General features: G+C 38.7%; 12 non-coding genes across 12 annotated transcripts; all 12 read left to right on the forward strand.

Annotated features, from left to right (window-relative positions):
• The first annotated feature begins 5,942 nt into the window (after positions 1 to 5,942).
• On the forward strand, positions 5,943 to 6,014 carry TRNAE-UUC (transfer RNA glutamic acid (anticodon UUC)). The gene has a single exon. It is a non-coding gene; the product is annotated as a tRNA-Glu (tRNA).
• Positions 6,015 to 8,121: 2,107 nt separating this feature from the next.
• Positions 8,122 to 8,193, forward strand: TRNAE-UUC (transfer RNA glutamic acid (anticodon UUC)). Its single transcript has one exon. It is a non-coding gene; the product is annotated as a tRNA-Glu (tRNA).
• A 653-nt stretch (positions 8,194 to 8,846) lies between these two features.
• On the forward strand, positions 8,847 to 8,918 carry TRNAE-UUC (transfer RNA glutamic acid (anticodon UUC)). The gene has a single exon. It is a non-coding gene; the product is annotated as a tRNA-Glu (tRNA).
• A 1,382-nt stretch (positions 8,919 to 10,300) lies between these two features.
• TRNAE-UUC (transfer RNA glutamic acid (anticodon UUC)) lies at positions 10,301 to 10,372 on the forward strand. Its single transcript has one exon. It is a non-coding gene; the product is annotated as a tRNA-Glu (tRNA).
• A 655-nt stretch (positions 10,373 to 11,027) lies between these two features.
• On the forward strand, positions 11,028 to 11,099 carry TRNAE-UUC (transfer RNA glutamic acid (anticodon UUC)). The gene has a single exon. It is a non-coding gene; the product is annotated as a tRNA-Glu (tRNA).
• Positions 11,100 to 12,480: 1,381 nt separating this feature from the next.
• TRNAE-UUC (transfer RNA glutamic acid (anticodon UUC)) lies at positions 12,481 to 12,552 on the forward strand. The gene has a single exon. It is a non-coding gene; the product is annotated as a tRNA-Glu (tRNA).
• A 1,382-nt stretch (positions 12,553 to 13,934) lies between these two features.
• Positions 13,935 to 14,006, forward strand: TRNAE-UUC (transfer RNA glutamic acid (anticodon UUC)). The gene has a single exon. It is a non-coding gene; the product is annotated as a tRNA-Glu (tRNA).
• A 653-nt stretch (positions 14,007 to 14,659) lies between these two features.
• TRNAE-UUC (transfer RNA glutamic acid (anticodon UUC)) lies at positions 14,660 to 14,731 on the forward strand. The gene has a single exon. It is a non-coding gene; the product is annotated as a tRNA-Glu (tRNA).
• Positions 14,732 to 15,386: 655 nt separating this feature from the next.
• TRNAE-UUC (transfer RNA glutamic acid (anticodon UUC)) lies at positions 15,387 to 15,458 on the forward strand. Its single transcript has one exon. It is a non-coding gene; the product is annotated as a tRNA-Glu (tRNA).
• A 1,379-nt stretch (positions 15,459 to 16,837) lies between these two features.
• On the forward strand, positions 16,838 to 16,909 carry TRNAE-UUC (transfer RNA glutamic acid (anticodon UUC)). Its single transcript has one exon. It is a non-coding gene; the product is annotated as a tRNA-Glu (tRNA).
• Positions 16,910 to 17,562: 653 nt separating this feature from the next.
• TRNAE-UUC (transfer RNA glutamic acid (anticodon UUC)) lies at positions 17,563 to 17,634 on the forward strand. Its single transcript has one exon. It is a non-coding gene; the product is annotated as a tRNA-Glu (tRNA).
• Positions 17,635 to 18,289: 655 nt separating this feature from the next.
• On the forward strand, positions 18,290 to 18,361 carry TRNAE-UUC (transfer RNA glutamic acid (anticodon UUC)). The gene has a single exon. It is a non-coding gene; the product is annotated as a tRNA-Glu (tRNA).
• The last annotated feature ends 72 nt before the right edge of the window (positions 18,362 to 18,433 follow it).

Here is an 18,433-nt window from a genome sequence, read left to right on the forward strand (position 1 = left end):
CAAAGCGGCAAAATGAAAAAAAATATATATATTTTCTTTATTCCCACTTTTTCTTAGTCCATGACTCATTATACTTAATAACTGCTCCCATATGGTCTAGCGGTTAGGATTCCTGCTTTTCACCCAGGTGGCCTGGATTCGACTCCCGGTATGGGAAAAAAAACTTTTACTAGTCTTGCACTTTCAAAGGCTGAGCGTTATAGGATAAAAGTGCTCTTTGTGGCCATAAATTCTAACTTATCTTTGTTTACCCATTCCTCCTCTTTTCACCAGATTATATTTGAGCTTGAAAACTCAAATAATTCCTATTGTTCCCTTCTCACTCCAAGTCAACAACCCCTTTATCCTGTCAGTTTGGCTCATTTTCCTTTTTTTAATGAACTAGTTTCGCCAATAAATAAGAAACCATCAGACTATTTCACCCAATCTGATTGGGACTTTGCTTTAATATTGTTTCTTTTTAGGCAAGATCCTATTTTAAATTTAAAGCTCAAATCATTCCCATCTCTTCTACTCACTCAAAAATGACAAGAAAATCAAAAACACTTTCCTCATATATTAAAAACGTTTCGGCAGAAATACCCGATTTCCTGCATGAATGGAGGAAGACAAAAACTCACTGAACAGTGCCTCGTGTGAGGATCAAACTCACGACCTTCAGATTATGAGACTGACACGCTTCCTACTGCGCTAACGAGGCAACCACCAGATGTTTGTAGACAAGCTCAAAGCGGCAAAATGAAAAAAAAATATATATATTTTCTTTATTCCCACTTTTTCTTAGTCCATGACTCATTATACTTCATAACTGCTCCCATATGGTCTAGCGATTAGGATTCCTGGTTTTCACCCAGGTGGCCTGGGTTCGACTCCCGGTATGGGAAAAAAACTTTTACTAGTCTTGCACTTTCAAAGGTTGAGCGTTATAGGATAAAAGTGCTCTTTGTGGCCATAAATTCTAACTTATCTTTGTTTACCCATTCCTCCTCTTTTCACCAGATTATATTTGAGCTTGAAAACTCAAATAATTCCTATTGTTCCCTTCTCACTCCAAGTCAACAACCCCTTTATCCTGTCAGTTTGGCTCATTTTCCTTTTTTTAACCCCTTCCCGCTCCTTGACGTACTATTACGTCATGGCAGCTGTATCGTTCGCGCTCCATGCCGTAATAGTACGTCTCGGGAGTAACGGCCGTTTCGGCCGTCCTCCCGACACATACAGGAGCTGTGACACTGCTGTCTTGTTCAGCAGCTGTCACAGCTCCTACAGCGGGGACCGATCGCTGTGTCCCCGCTGATTAACCCCTTAAAAGCCGCGTTCTATAGAGATCGCGGCTTTTTAGGGGTTAAGCTGCCATCGCCGGCCTGCTACGCGATAGCGGCCGGCGATGGTGACTATGGCAACCGGACACCAAACAATGGCGTCCGGCTATGCCATAGACGGAAGCCTAGTGGGTCCTGACAACGTCAGGACCCACTATGCTTGCTGTCAGTGAGTAGCTGACAGTTCTAATACACTGCACTACGCATGTAGTGCAGTGTATTAGAATAGCGATCAGGGCCTCCTGCCCTCATGTCCCCTAGTGGGACAAAGTAATAAAGTAAAAAAAAAGTTAAAAAAAGATGTGTAAAAATAAGAAAATAAAAGTTTTAAAAGTAATAAAAGTAAAAGTCCCACTTTTTCCCTTATCAGTCCTTTATTATTAATAAAAATATATAAACAAACAAATAAACTATACATAATTGGTATCGCCGCGTCCGTAACGGCCTGAGCTACAAAATTATTTTGTTATTTATCCCGCACGGTGAACGCCGTAAAAAAAAATATTAATAAACCGTACCACAATCACAATTGTTTGGTCACTTCACCTCCCAAAAAATGGAATAAAAAGAGATCAAAAAGTCGCATGTACCTAAAAATGGTACTGATGGAAAATACAGTTCGTTACGCAAAAAAAAAGTCCTCGCACGCCTTTATTGATTGAAAAATAAAAACGTTCTGGCTCTTAGAATAAGGTAACACAAAAAGTGAATGATTGTTTACAAAACGTATTTTATTGTGCAAACGCCATAAGACATAAAAAAAAACTATAAACATCTGGTATCGCCGTGATCGTATCGCCCCGCAGAATAAAGTGAATATGTAATTTATAGCGCACGGTGAACGCTGTAAAAAAAAAAGTATACAAAAACAATAGTAGAATTGCTGTTTATTAGTCACCACGCCACCTAAAAATGGAATAAAAACTGATCAAAAAGCCGCATGCACCCCAAGAAAACTACAATGGATTCCTCAAGGGGTCTAGTTTCCAAATTGGGGTCACTTTTGGGGGGTTTCCAATGTTTTGGCACCACAAGACCTCTTCAAACCGGACATGGTGCCTAATAAAAAAGAGGGCTCAAAATCCGCTAGGTGCTCCTTTGCTTCGGAGGCCGGTGCTTCAGTCCATTACCGCCCGAGGGCCACATGTGGGATATTTCTCTAAACTGCAGAATCTGGGCAATAAGTATTGCGTTGCGTTTCTCTGATAAATCCTTTTGTGTTATAAAAAAAATGGTATAAAAAGAGTAAATTTCACCTCTACTTTGCTCTAAATTTCTGTGAAACACCTAAAGGGTTCATAAACTTTCTAAATGCTGTTGTGAATACTTTGAGGGGTCTAGTTTCTAAAATGGGGTGTTTGATAGGGGTTTCTAATATATGGGCCCCTCAAAGCAACTTCAGAAATGAACTGGAACCTAAAAAAATAAATAAATGAGGCAATACTTCGCTTCTTACATTATACTGATAATGAGCCGTGCCCACTCCGAGATGACCCCAGTTTTGACCGTTTGTATAAACGGAGACCCCTATTAGACCGTTCCAGTGCCCGGTTTTCCCAAGCATACACCCCCGAGAAGTGTTTTTCTATTGATGAGTCCCTGGTACATTTTAAAGGGAGGGTTCAATTCCGCCAGTACCTGCCAGGTAAGAGGGCAAGGTATGGCGTGAAGATGTATAAGCTGTGCGAGAGTGCATCAGGGTATACCTACAGGTTTAGGATATATGAAGGAAAGGCCACCCCCAAACCAGACTGCATCCTGGACTACAATAGGTACATGGGAGGGATGGACTTGTCAAATCAAGTCCTGAAGCCCTGCAGCGCCATGCGGTGTGGTATAAGAAGCTGGCCGGGCACATCATACAGATGGCATTGTACAATGCGTACGTGCTACGTCGATGTGCAGGCCAGAGGGGAACTTTCCTGGAATTTCAAGATCTAATCTTTAGGGACCAGGAAGGGGGGGCACCCAGTACTTCTGGAAGCGAGGCCACACGCATCGTACCAGGGCAACACTTTCCAGGAGAAGGTCCCCAAACCGGTGGAAAGGGAAAGAGTCAAAAGAGGTGCAGAGTCTGCTATAAGAGGGGGATAAGGAAGAACACAATATACCAATGTGACACGTGTCCCGAAAAACCAGGGCTCTGTATAAAAGATTGTTTTAAAATGTATCATACATCCCTTGATTTTTAATTTACCCTGATGCACTCCGCACAGCTTACCCCCCTCATCTTTCCCTCCTGAGCCCTGCCGTATGCCCAGGCAGCTGATAACAGCCACATGTAGGGTATTGTCGTACCCAGGAGAACCCACATTACAATTTAAGGGGTGTATATCTCCGGTGGCGCATGCTGGGCACACTATATTGGACACTGAAATGGCATATACATATATATATATATATATATATATATAAAATTGCAAATCTCACACTGCACCATCTGCTGCGCATTATCTTTTACACAGTACCTGTGGGGTCAAAATGCTCACTACACCTCTAGATGAATGTCTTAAGGGGTGTAGTTTTTAAAATGGGGTCACTTCTCGGGGGTTTCAACTGTACTGGTACCTCAGGGGCTTCTGCATACATGACTTAGCACCAGAAAAGCTCCAGTAGGCCAAATGGTGGTCCTTTCCTTCTGAGCCCTCCCATGGGCCCAAAGGGCAGTTTATCACCACAAATGGGGTATTGCCGCACTAAGGACAAATTGGGCAACAAAATGGGGTATGTTGTTCCTTGTGAAAATAAGAAATTTTGATCAAAAATGACATCTTATTGGAAAAAATATCATTTTTTTCATTTCACAGCCCAATTCAAATAGGTGCTGTGAAAAAACTGTGCGGTCAAAATGATAACAAAAACCATAAATGAATTCCTTGAGGGGTGTAGTTTCCAAAATGGGGTCACTTCTGGTGGGTTTCCATTGCTTTGATACCTCTGGGGCTCTGCAAATGCGACATGGCACCCGAAAACCAATCCAGCAAAATCTGGACTCCAACAAACACATAGCGCTCCTTTCCTTCTGAGCCCTCCCATGGGCCCAAACGGCAGTTTATCACCACAAATGGGGTATTGCCGCACTAAGGACAAATTGGGCAACAAAATGGGGTATGTTGTTCCCTGTGAAAATAAGAAAATTTGATCAAAAATGACATTTTATTGGAAAAAATATCATTTTTTTCATTTCACAGCCCAATTCAAATAGGTGCTGTGAAAAAACTGTGCGGTCAAAATGATAACAAAAACCATAAATGAATTCCTTGAGGGGTGTAATTTCCAAAATGGGGTCACTTCTGGTGGGTTTCCATTGTTTTGATACCTCAACGCCTCTTCAAACCTGGCATGCTGCCTAAAATATATTCTAATAAAAAAGAGGCCTCAAAATGCACTAGGTGCTTCTTTGCTTCTAGGGCTTGTGTTTTAGTCCACGAGCGCAGTAGGGCCACATGTGGGACATTTCTAAAAACTGCAGAATCTGGACAATACATATTTAGTAGTGTTTCTCTGGTAAAACCTTCTCTGTTACTAAAAAAAAATTGAATAAAATTGAAATTCAGCAGAAAAAATGAAATTTGCAAATTTCATTTCCACTTTGCTTTAATTCCTGTGAAATGCCTGAAGGGTTAAAAAACTTTCTATATGCTGTTTTGAATACTTTGAGGGGTCTAGTTTTTAAAATGGGGTGTTTTATGGGGGTTTCTAATACATAGGCCCCTCAAATCCACTTCAGAACTGAACTGGCACCTTCAAAAAAAGGCTTTTGAAATTTTCTTAAGAATATGAGAAATTGCTGTTTATGTTCTAAACCTTGTAACGTCCAAGAAAAATAAAATAATGTTCAAAAAACGATGCCAATCTAAAGTAGACATATGGGAAATGTGAACTAGTAACTATTTTGGGTGGTATAACCGTCTGTTTTTCAAGCAGATGCATTTAAATTCTGAAAAATGCTATTTTTTGTAAATTTTCTCTAAATTTTGCAATTTTTCACAAATAAAGACTGAATATATCGACCAAATTTTACCACGAACATGAAGCCCAAAGTGTCACGAGAAAACAATCTCAGAATCGCTTGGATAGGTTTAAGCATTCCGACGTTATTACCACATAAAGTGAAATATGTCAGATTTGAAAAATGGGCTCTGAGCCTTAAGGCCCAAACTAGGCTGCGTCCTTAAGGGGTTAATGAACTAGTTTCGCCAATAAATAAGAAACCATCAGACTATTTCACCCAATCTGATTGGGACTTTGCTTTAATATTGTTTCTTTTTAGGCAAGATCCTATTTTAAATTTAAAGCTCAAATCATTCCCATCTCTTCTACTCACTCAAAAATGACAAGAAAATCGACAACACTTTCCTCATATATTAAAAACGTTTCGGCAGAAATACCCAATTTCCTGCATGAATGGAGGAAGACAAAAGCTAACTGAACAGTTCCTCGTGTGAGGATCGAACTCACGACCTTCAGATTATGAGACTGACACGCTTCCTACTGCGCTAACGAGGCAACCACCAGATGTTTGTAGACAAGCTCAAAGCGGCAAAATGAAAAAAAATATATATATTTTCTTTATTCCCACTTTTTCTTAGTCCATGACTCATTATACTTAATAACTGCTCCCATATGGTCTAGCGGTTAGGATTCCTGGTTTTCACCCAGGTGGCCCGGGTTCGACTCCCGGTATGGGAAAAAACCTTTTACTAGTCTTGCACTTTCAAAGGTTGAGCGTTATAGGATAAAAGTGCTCTTTGTGGCCATAAATTCTAACTTATCTTTGTTTACCCATTCCTCCTCTTTTCACCAGATTATATTTGAGCTTGAAAACTCAAATAATTCCTATTGTTCCCTTCTCACTCCAAGTCAACAACCCCTTTATCCTGTCAGTTTGGCTCATTTTCCTTTTTTTAATGAACTAGTTTCGCCAATAAATAAGAAACCATCAGACTATTTCACCCAATCTGATTGGGACTTTGCTTTAATATTGTTTCTTTTTAGGCAAGATCCTATTTTGGATTTAAAGCTCAAATCATTCCCATCTCTTCTACTCACTCAAAAATGACAAGGAAATCAACAACACTTTCCTCATATATTAAAAACGTTTCGGCAGAAATACCCGATTTCCTGCATGAATGGAGGAAGACAAAAACTCACTGAACAGTGCCTCGTGTGAGGATCAAACTCACGACCTTCAGATTATGAGACTGACACGCTTCCTACTGCGCTAACGAGGCAACCACCAGATGTTTGTAGACAAGCTCAAAGCGGCAAAATGAAAAAAAAAATATATATTTTCTTTATTCCCACTTTTTCTTAGTCCATGACTCATTATACTTAATAACTGCTCCCATATGGTCTAGCGATTAGGATTCCTGGTTTTCACCCATGTGGCCTGGGTTCGACTCCCGGTATGGGAAAAAAAACTTTTACTAGTCTTGCACTTTCAAAGGTTGAGCGTTATAGGATAAAAGTGCTCTTTGTGGCCATAAATTCTAACTTATCTTTGTTTACCCATTCCTCCTCTTTTCACCAGATTATATTTGAGCTTGAAAACTCAAATAATTCCTATTGTTCCCTTCTCACTCCAAGTCAACAACCCCTTTATCCTGTCAGTTTGGCTCATTTTCCTTTTTTTAATGAACTAGTTTTGCCAATAAATAAGAAACCATCAGACTATTTCACCCAATCTGATTGGGACTTTGCTTTAATATTGTTTCTTTTTAGGCAAGATCCTATTTTGGATTTAAAGCTCAAATCATTCCCATCTCTTCTACTCACTCAAAAATGACAAGGAAATCAACAACACTTTCCTCATATATTAAAAACGTTTCGGCAGAAATACCCGATTTCCTGCATGAATGGAGGAAGACAAAAACTCACTGAACAGTGCCTCGTGTGAGGATCAAACTCACGACCTTCAGATTATGAGAGTGACACGCTTCCTACTGCGCTAATGAGGCAACCACCAGATGTTTGTAGACAAGCTCAAAGCGGCAAAATGAAAAAAAAAAATATATATTTTCTTTATTCCCACTTTTTCTTAGTCCATGACTCATTATACTTAATAACTGCTCCCATATGGTCTAGCGATTAGGATTCCTGGTTTTCACCCATGTGGCCTGGGTTCGACTCCCGGTATGGGAAAAAAAACTTTTACTAGTCTTGCACTTTCAAAGGTTGAGCGTTATAGGATAAAAGTGCTCTTTGTGGCCATAAATTCTAACTTATCTTTGTTTACCCATTCCTCCTCTTTTCACCAGATTATATTTGAGCTTGAAAACTCAAATAATTCCTATTGTTCCCTTCTCACTCCAAGTCAACAACCCCTTTATCCTGTCAGTTTGGCTCATTTTCCTTTTTTTAATGAACTAGTTTTGCCAATAAATAAGAAACCATCAGACTATTTCACCCAATCTGATTGGGACTTTGCTTTAATATTGTTTCTTTTTAGGCAAGATCCTATTTTGGATTTAAAGCTCAAATCATTCCCATCTCTTCTACTCACTCAAAAATGACAAGGAAATCAACAACACTTTCCTCATATATTAAAAACGTTTCGGCAGAAATACCCGATTTCCTGCATGAATGGAGGAAGACAAAAACTCACTGAACAGTGCCTCGTGTGAGGATCAAACTCACGACCTTCAGATTATGAGAGTGACACGCTTCCTACTGCACTAATGAGGCAACCACCAGATGTTTGTAGACAAGCTCAAAGCGGCAAAATGAAAAAAAAATATATATATTTTCTTTATTCCCACTTTTTCTTAGTCCATGACTCATTATACTTAATAACTGCTCCCATATGGTCTAGCGATTAGGATTCCTGGTTTTCACCCAGGTGGCCCGGGTTCGACTCCCGGTATGGGAAAAATCCTTTAACTAGTCTTGCACTTTCAAAGGTTGAGCGTTATGGGATAAAAGTGCTCTTTGTGGCCATAAATTCTAACTTATCTTTGTTTACCCATTCCTCCTCTTTTCACCAGATTATATTTGAGCTTGAAAACTCAAATAATTCCTATTGTTCCCTTCTCACTCCAAGTCAACAACCCCTTTATCCTGTCAGTTTGGCTCATTTTCCTTTTTTTAATGAACTAGTTTCGCCAATAAATAAGAAACCATCAGACTATTTCACCCAATCTGATTGGGACTTTGCTTTAATATTGTTTCTTTTTAGGCAAGATCCTATTTTGGATTTAAAGCTCAAATCATTCCCATCTCTTCTACTCACTCAAAAATGACAAGGAAATCAACAACACTTTCCTCATATATTAAAAACGTTTCGGCAGAAATACCCGATTTCCTGCATGAATGGAGGAAGACAAAAACTCACTGAACAGTGCCTCGTGTGAGGATCAAACTCACAACCTTTAGATTATGAGACTGACACGCTTCCTACTGCGCTAACGAGGCAACCACCAGATGTTTGTAGACAAGCTCAAAGCGGCAAAATGAAAAAATATATATAGATTTTCTTTATTCCCACTTTTTCTTAGTCCATGACTCATTATACTTAATAACTGCTCCCATATGGTCTAGCGGTTAGGACTCCTGGTTTTCACCCAGGTGACCCGGGTTCGACTCCCGGTATGGGAAAAAACCTTTTACTAGTCTTGCACTTTCAAAGGTTGAGCGTTATAGGATAAAAGTGCTCTTTGTGGCCATAAATTCTAACTTATCTTTGTTTACCCATTCCTCCTCTTTTCACCAGATTATATTTGAGCTTGAAAACTCAAATAATTCCTATTGTTCCCTTCTCACTCCAAGTCAACAACCCCTTTATCCTGTCAGTTTGGCTCATTTTCCTTTTTTTAATGAACTAGTTTCGCCAATAAATAAGAAACCATCAGACTATTTCACCCAATCTGATTGGGACTTTGCTTTAATATTGTTTCTTTTTAGGCAAGATCCTATTTTGGATTTAAAGCTCAAATCATTCCCATCTCTTCTACTCACTCAAAAATGACAAGGAAATCAACAACACTTTCCTCATATATTAAAAACGTTTCGGCAGAAATACCCGATTTCCTGCATGAATGGAGGAAGACAAAAACTCACTGAACAGTGCCTCGTGTGAGGATCAAACTCACGACCTTCAGATTATGAGACTGACACGCTTCCTACTGCGCTAACGAGGCAACCACCAGATGTTTGTAGACAAGCTCAAAGCGGCAAAATGAAAAAAAAAAAATATATATTTTCTTTATTCCCACTTTTTCTTAGTCCATGACTCATTATACTTAATAACTGCTCCCATATGGTCTAGCGATTAGGATTCCTGGTTTTCACCCATGTGGCCTGGGTTCGACTCCCGGTATGGGAAAAAAAACTTTTACTAGTCTTGCACTTTCAAAGGTTGAGCGTTATAGGATAAAAGTGCTCTTTGTGGCCATAAATTCTAACTTATCTTTGTTTACCCATTCCTCCTCTTTTCACCAGATTATATTTGAGCTTGAAAACTCAAATAATTCCTATTGTTCCCTTCTCACTCCAAGTCAACAACCCCTTTATCCTGTCAGTTTGGCTCATTTTCCTTTTTTTAATGAACTAGTTTTGCCAATAAATAAGAAACCATCAGACTATTTCACCCAATCTGATTGGGACTTTGCTTTAATATTGTTTCTTTTTAGGCAAGATCCTATTTTGGATTTAAAGCTCAAATCATTCCCATCTCTTCTACTCACTCAAAAATGACAAGGAAATCAACAACACTTTCCTCATATATTAAAAACGTTTCGGCAGAAATACCCGATTTCCTGCATGAATGGAGGAAGACAAAAACTCACTGAACAGTGCCTCGTGTGAGGATCAAACTCACGACCTTCAGATTATGAGAGTGACACGCTTCCTACTGCGCTAATGAGGCAACCACCAGATGTTTGTAGACAAGCTCAAAGCGGCAAAATGAAAAAAATATATATATATTTTCTTTATTCCCACTTTTTCTTAGTCCATGACTCATTATACTTAATAACTGCTCCCATATGGTCTAGCGATTAGGATTCCTGGTTTTCACCCAGGTGGCCCGGGTTCGACTCCCGGTATGGGAAAAATCCTTTTACTAGTCTTGCACTTTCAAAGGTTGAGCGTTATGGGATAAAAGTGCTCTTTGTGGCCATAAATTCTAACTTATCTTTGTTTACCCATTCCTCCTCTTTTCACCAGATTATATTTGAGCTTGAAAACTCAAATAATTCCTATTGTTCCCTTCTCACTCCAAGTCAACAACCCCTTTATCCTGTCAGTTTGGCTCATTTTCCTTTTTTTAATGAACTAGTTTCGCCAATAAATAAGAAACCATCAGACTATTTCACCCAATCTGATTGGGACTTTGCTTTAATATTGTTTCTTTTTAGGCAAGATCCTATTTTGGATTTAAAGCTCAAATCATTCCCATCTCTTCTACTCACTCAAAAATGACATGGAAATCAACAACACTTTCCTCATATATTAAAAACGTTTCGGCAGAAATACCCGATTTCCTGCATGAATGGAGGAAGACAAAAACTCACTGAACAGTGCCTCGTGTGAGGATCAAACTCACGACCTTCAGATTATGAGACTGACACGCTTCCTACTGCGCTAACGAGGCAACCACCAGATGTTTGTAGACAAGCTCAAAGCGGCAAAATGAAAAAAAAAATATATATATTTTCTTTATTCCCACTTTTTCTTAGTCCATGACTCATTATACTTAATAACTGCTCCCATATGGTCTAGCGATTAGGATTCCTGGTTTTCACCCAGGTGGCCCGGGTTCGACTCCCGGTATGGGAAAAAACCTTTTACTAGTCTTGCACTTTCAAAGGTTGAGCGTTATAGGATAAAAGTGCTCTTTGTGGCCATAAATTCTAACTTATCTTTGTTTACCCATTCCTCCTCTTTTCACCAGATTATATTTGAGCTTGAAAACTCAAATAATTCCTATTGTTCCCTTCTCACTCCAAGTCAACAACCCCTTTATCCTGTCAGTTTGGCTCATTTTCCTTTTTTTAATGAACTAGTTTCGCCAATAAATAAGAAACCATCAGACTATTTCACCCAATCTGATTGGGACTTTGCTTTAATATTGTTTCTTTTTAGGCAAGATCCTATTTTGGATTTAAAGCTCAAATCATTCCCATCTCTTCTACTCACTCAAAAATGACAAGGAAATCAACAACACTTTCCTCATATATTAAAAACGTTTCGGCAGAAATACCCGATTTCCTGCATGAATGGAGGAAGACAAAAACTCACTGAACAGTGCCTCGTGTGAGGATCAAACTCACGACCTTCAGATTATGAGACTGACACGCTTCCTACTGCGCTAACGAGGCAACCACCAGATGTTTGTAGACAAGCTCAAAGCGGCAAAATGAAAAAAAAAATATATATATTTTCTTTATTCCCACTTTTTCTTAGTCCATGACTCATTATACTTAATAACTGCTCCCATATGGTCTAGCGATTAGGATTCCTGGTTTTCACCCATGTGGCCTGGGTTCGACTCCCGGTATGGGAAAAAAAACTTTTACTAGTCTTGCACTTTCAAAGGTTGAGCGTTATAGGATAAAAGTGCTCTTTGTGGCCATAAATTCTAACTTATCTTTGTTTACCCATTCCTCCTCTTTTCACCAGATTATATTTGAGCTTGAAAACTCAAATAATTCCTATTGTTCCCTTCTCACTCCAAGTCAACAACCCCTTTATCCTGTCAGTTTGGCTCATTTTCCTTTTTTTAATGAACTAGTTTTGCCAATAAATAAGAAACCATCAGACTATTTCACCCAATCTGATTGGGACTTTGCTTTAATATTGTTTCTTTTTAGGCAAGATCCTATTTTGGATTTAAAGCTCAAATCATTCCCATCTCTTCTACTCACTCAAAAATGACAAGGAAATCAACAACACTTTCCTCATATATTAAAAACGTTTCGGCAGAAATACCCGATTTCCTGCATGAATGGAGGAAGACAAAAACTCACTGAACAGTGCCTCGTGTGAGGATCAAACTCACGACCTTCAGATTATGAGAGTGACACGCTTCCTACTGCGCTAATGAGGCAACCACCAGATGTTTGTAGACAAGCTCAAAGCGGCAAAATGAAAAAAAATATATATATTTTCTTTATTCCCACTTTTTCTTAGTCCATGACTCATTATACTTAATAACTGCTCCCATATGGTCTAGCGGTTAGGATTCCTGGTTTTCACCCAGGTGGCCTGGGTTCGACTCCCGGTATGGGAAAAACCCTTTTACTAGTCTTGCACTTTCAAAGGTTGAGCGTTATAGGATAAAAGTGCTCTTTGTGGCCATAAATTCTAACTTATCTTTGTTTACCCATTCCTCCTCTTTTCACCAGATTATATTTGAGCTTGAAAACTCAAATAATTCCTATTGTTCCCTTCTCACTCCAAGTCAACAACCCCTTTATCCTGTCAGTTTGGCTCATTTTCCTTTTTTTAATGAACTAGTTTCGCCAATAAATAAGAAACCATCAGACTATTTCACCCAATCTGATTGGGACTTTGCTTTAATATTGTTTCTTTTTAGGCAAGATCCTATTTTGGATTTAAAGCTCAAATCATTCCCATCTCTTCTACTCACTCAAAAATGACAAGGAAATCAACAACACTTTCCTCATATATTAAAAACGTTTCGGCAGAAATACCCGATTTCCTGCATGAATGGAGGAAGACAAAAACTCACTGAACAGTGCCTCGTGTGAGAATCAAACTCACGACCTTCAGATTATGAGACTGACACGCTTCCTACTGCGCTAACGAGGCAACCACCAGATGTTTGTAGACAAGCTCAAAGCGGCAAAATGAAAAAAAAAAAATATATATTTTCTTTATTCCCACTTTTTCTTAGTCCATGACTCATTATACTTAATAACTGCTCCCATATGGTCTAGCGATTAGGATTCCTGGTTTTCACCCATGTGGCCTGGGTTCGACTCCCGGTATGGGAAAAAAAACTTTTACTAGTCTTGCACTTTCAAAGGTTGAGCGTTATAGGATAAAAGTGCTCTTTGTGGCCATAAATTCTAACTTATCTTTGTTTACCCATTCCTCCTCTTTTCACCAGATTATATTTGAGCTTGAAAACTCAAATAATTCCTATTGTTCCCTTCTCACTCCAAGTCAACAACCCCTTTATCCTGTCAGTTTGGCTCATTTTCCTTTTTTTAATGAACTAGTTTTGCCAATAAATAAGAAACCATCAGACTATTTCACCCAATCTGATTGGGACTTTGCTTTAATATTGTTTCTTTTTAGGCAAGATCCTATTTTGGATTTAAAGCTCAAATCATTCCCATCTCTTCTACTCACTCAAAAATGACAAGGAAATCAACAACACTTTCCTCATATATTAAAAACGTTTCGGCAGAAATACCCGATTTCCTGCATGAATGGAGGAAGACAAAAACTCACTGAACAGTGCCTCGTGTGAGGATCAAACTCACGACCTTCAGATTATGAGAGTGACACGCTTCCTACTGCGCTAATGAGGCAACCACCAGATGTTTGTAGACAAGCTCAAAGCGGCAAAATGAAAAAAATATATATATATTTTCTTTATTCCCACTTTTTCTTAGTCCATGACTCATTATACTTAATAACTGCTCCCATATGGTCTAGCGATTAGGATTCCTGGTTTTCACCCAGGTGGCCCGGGTTCGACTCCCGGTATGGGAAAAATCCTTTTACTAGTCTTGCACTTTCAAAGGTTGAGCGTTATGGGATAAAAGTGCTCTTTGTGGCCATAAATTCTAACTTATCTTTGTTTACCCATTCCTCCTCTTTTCACCAGATTATATTTGAGCTTGAAAACTCAAATAATTCCTATTGTTCCCTTCTCACTCCAAGTCAACAACCCCTTTATCCTGTCAGTTTGGCTCATTTTCCTTTTTTTAATGAACTAGTTTCGCCAATAAATAAGAAACCATCAGACTATTTCACCCAATCTGATTGGGACTTTGCTTTAATATTGTTTCTTTTTAGGCAAGATCCTATTTTGGATTTAAAGCTCAAATCATTCCCATCTCTTCTACTCACTCAAAAATGACAAGGAAATCAACAACACTTTCCTCATATATTAAAAACGTTTCGGCAGAAATACCCGATTTCCTGCATGAATGGAGGAAGACAAAAACTCACTGAACAGTGCCTCGTGTGAGGATCAAACTCACGACCTTTAGATTATGAGACTGACACGCTTCCTACTGCGCTAACGAGGCAAACACCAGATGTTTGTAGACAAGCTCAAAGCGGCAAAATGAAAAAATATATATAGATTTTCTTTATTCCCACTTTTTCTTAGTCCATGACTCATTATACTTAATAACTGCTCCCATATGGTCTAGCGGTTAGGACTCCTGGTTTTCACCCATGTGGCCTGGGTTCGACTCCCGGTATGGGAAAAAAAACTTTTACTAGTCTTGCACTTTCAAAGGTTGAGCGTTATAGGATAAAAGTGCTCTTTGTGGCCATAAATTCTAACTTATCTTTGTTTACCCATTCCTCCTCTTTTCACCAGATTATATTTGAGCTTGAAAACTCAAATAATTCCTATTGTTCCCTTCTCACTCCAAGTCAACAACCCCTTTATCCTGTCAGTTTGGCTCATTTTCCTTTTTTTAATGAACTAGTTTTGCCAATAAATAAGAAACCATCAGACTATTTCACCCAATCTGATTGGGACTTTGCTTTAATATTGTTTCTTTTTAGGCAAGATCCTATTTTGGATTTAAAGCTCAAATCATTCCCATCTCTTCTACTCACTCAAAAATGACAAGGAAATCAACAACACTTTCCTCATATATTAAAAACGTTTCGGCAGAAATACCCGATTTCCTGCATGAATGGAGGAAGACAAAAACTCACTGAACAGTGCCTCGTGTGAGGATCAAACTCACGACCTTCAGATTATGAGAGTGACACGCTTCCTACTGCGCTAATGAGGCAACCACCAGATGTTTGTAGACAAGCTCAAAGCGGCAAAATGAAAAAAAAATATATATATTTTCTTTATTCCCACTTTTTCTTAGTCCATGACTCATTATACTTAATAACTGCTCCCATATGGTCTAGCGATTAGGATTCCTGGTTTTCACCCAGGTGGCCCGGGTTCGACTCCCGGTATGGGAAAAAACCTTTTACTAGTCTTGCACTTTCAAAGGTTGAGCGTTATAGGATAAAAGTGCTCTTTGTGGCCATAAATTCTAACTTATCTTTGTTTACCCATTCCTCCTCTTTTCACCAGATTATATTTGAGCTTGAAAACTCAAATAATTCCTATTGTTCCCTTCTCACTCCAAGTCAACAACCCCTTTATCCTGTCAGTTTGGCTCATTTTCCTTTTTTTAATGAACTAGTTTCGCCAATAAATAAGAAACCATCAGACTATTTCACCCAATCTGATTGGGACTTTGCTTTAATATTGTTTCTTTTTAGGCAAGATCCTATTTTGGATTTAAAGCTCAAATCATTCCCATCTCTTCTACTCACTCAAAAATGACAAGGAAATCAACAACACTTTCCTCATATATTAAAAACGTTTCGGCAGAAATACCCGATTTCCTGCATGAATGGAGGAAGACAAAAACTCACTGAACAGTGCCTCGTGTGAGGATCAAACTCACGACCTTCAGATTATGAGACTGACACGCTTCCTACTGCGCTAACGAGGCAACCACCAGATGTTTGTAGACAAGCTCAAAGCGGCAAAATGAAAAAAAAATATATATTTTCTTTATTCCCACTTTTTCTTAGTCCATGACTCATTATACTTAATAACTGCTCCCATATGGTCTAGCGATTAGGATTCCTGGTTTTCACCCATGTGGCCTGGGTTCGACTCCCGGTATGGGAAAAAAAACTTTTACTAGTCTTGCACTTTCAAAGGTTGAGCGTTATAGGATAAAAGTGCTCTTTGTGGCCATAAATTCTAACTTATCTTTGTTTACCCATTCCTCCTCTTTTCACCAGATTATATTTGAGCTTGAAAACTCAAATAATTCCTATTGTTCCCTTCTCACTCCAAGTCAACAACCCCTTTATCCTGTCAATTTGGCTCATTTTCCTTTTTTTAATGAACTAGTTTTGCCAATAAATAAGAAACCATCAGACTATTTCACCCAATCTGATTGGGACTTTGCTTTAATATTGTTTCTTTTTAGGCAAGATCCTATTTTGGATTTAAAGCTCAAATCATTCCCATCTCTTCTACTCACTCAAAAATGACAAGGAAATCAACAACACTTTCCTCATATATTAAAAACGTTTCGGCAGAAATACCCGATTTCCTGCATGAATGGAGGAAGACAAAAACTCACTGAACAGTGCCTCGTGTGAGGATCAAACTCACAACCTTCAGATTATGAGAGTGACACGCTTCCTACTGCGCTAATGAGGCAACCACCAGATGTTTGTAGACAAGCTCAAAGCGGCAAAATGAAAAAAATATATATATATTTTCTTTATTCCCACTTTTTCTTAGTCCATGACTCATTATACTTAATAACTGCTCCCATATGGTCTAGCGATTAGGATTCCTGGTTTTCACCCAGGTGGCCCGGGTTCGACTCCCGGTATGGGAAAAATCCTTTTACTAGTCTTGCACTTTCAAAGGTTGAGCGTTATGGGATAAAAGTGCTCTTTGTGGCCATAAATTCTAACTTATCTTTGTTTACCCATTCCTCCTCTTTTCACCAGATTATATTTGAGCTTGAAAACTCAAATAATTCCTATTGTTCCCTTCTCACTCCAAGTCAACAACCCCTTTATCCTGTCAGTTTGGCTCATTTTCCTTTTTTTAATGAACTAGTTTCGCCAATAAATAAGAAACCATCAGACTATTTCACCCAATCTGATTGGGACTTTGCTTTAATATTGTTTCTTTTTAGGCAAGATCCTATTTTGGATTTAAAGCTCAAATCATTCCCATCTCTTCTACTCACTCAAAAATGACAAGGAAATCAACAACACTTTCCTCATATATTAAAAACGTTTCGGCAGAAATACCCGATTTCCTGCATGAATGGAGGAAGACAAAAACTCACTGAACAGTGCCTCGTGTGAGGATCAAACTCACGACCTTTAGATTATGAGACTGACACGCTTCCTACTGCGCTAACGAGGCAAACACCAGATGTTTGTAGACAAGCTCAAAGCGGCAAAATGAAAAAATATATATAGATTTTCTTTATTCCCACTTTTTCTTAGTCCATGACTCATTATACTTAATAACTGCTCCCATATGGTCTAGCGGTTAGGACTCCTGGTTTTCACCCATGTGGCCTGGGTTCGACTCCCGGTATGGGAAAAAAAACTTTTACTAGTCTTGCACTTTCAAAGGTTGAGCGTTATAGGATAAAAGTGCTCTTTGTGGCCATAAATTCTAACTTATCTTTGTTTACCCATTCCTCCTCTTTTCACCAGATTATATTTGAGCTTGAAAACTCAAATAATTCCTATTGTTCCCTTCTCACTCCAAGTCAACAACCCCTTTATCCTGTCAGTTTGGCTCATTTTCCTTTTTTTAATGAACTAGTTTTGCCAATAAATAAGAAACCATCAGACTATTTCACCCAATCTGATTGGGACTTTGCTTTAATATTGTTTCTTTTTAGGCAAGATCCTATTTTGGATTTAAAGCTCAAATCATTCCCATCTCTTCTACTCACTCAAAAATGACAAGGAAATCAACAACACTTTCCTCATATATTAAAAACGTTTCGGCAGAAATACCCGATTTCCTGCATGAATGGAGGAAGACAAAAACTCACTGAACAGTGCCTCGTGTGAGGATCAAACTCACGACCTTCAGATTATGAGAGTGACACGCTTCCTACTGCGCTAATGAGGCAACCACCAGATGTTTGTAGACAAGCTCAAAGCGGCAAAATGAAAAAAAAATATATATATTTTCTTTATTCCCACTTTTTCTTAGTCCATGACTCATTATACTTAATAACTGCTCCCATATGGTCTAGCGATTAGGATTCCTGGTTTTCACCCAGGTGGCCCGGGTTCGACTCCCGGTATGGGAAAAATCCTTTTACTAGTCTTGCACTTTCAAAGGTTGAGCGTTATGGGATAAAAGTGCTCTTTGTGGCCATAAA

Source organism: Rhinoderma darwinii, chromosome 3 (assembly GCF_050947455.1).
Source record: "Rhinoderma darwinii isolate aRhiDar2 chromosome 3, aRhiDar2.hap1, whole genome shotgun sequence".
NCBI classification, from domain to species: domain Eukaryota; kingdom Metazoa; phylum Chordata; class Amphibia; order Anura; family Rhinodermatidae; genus Rhinoderma; species Rhinoderma darwinii.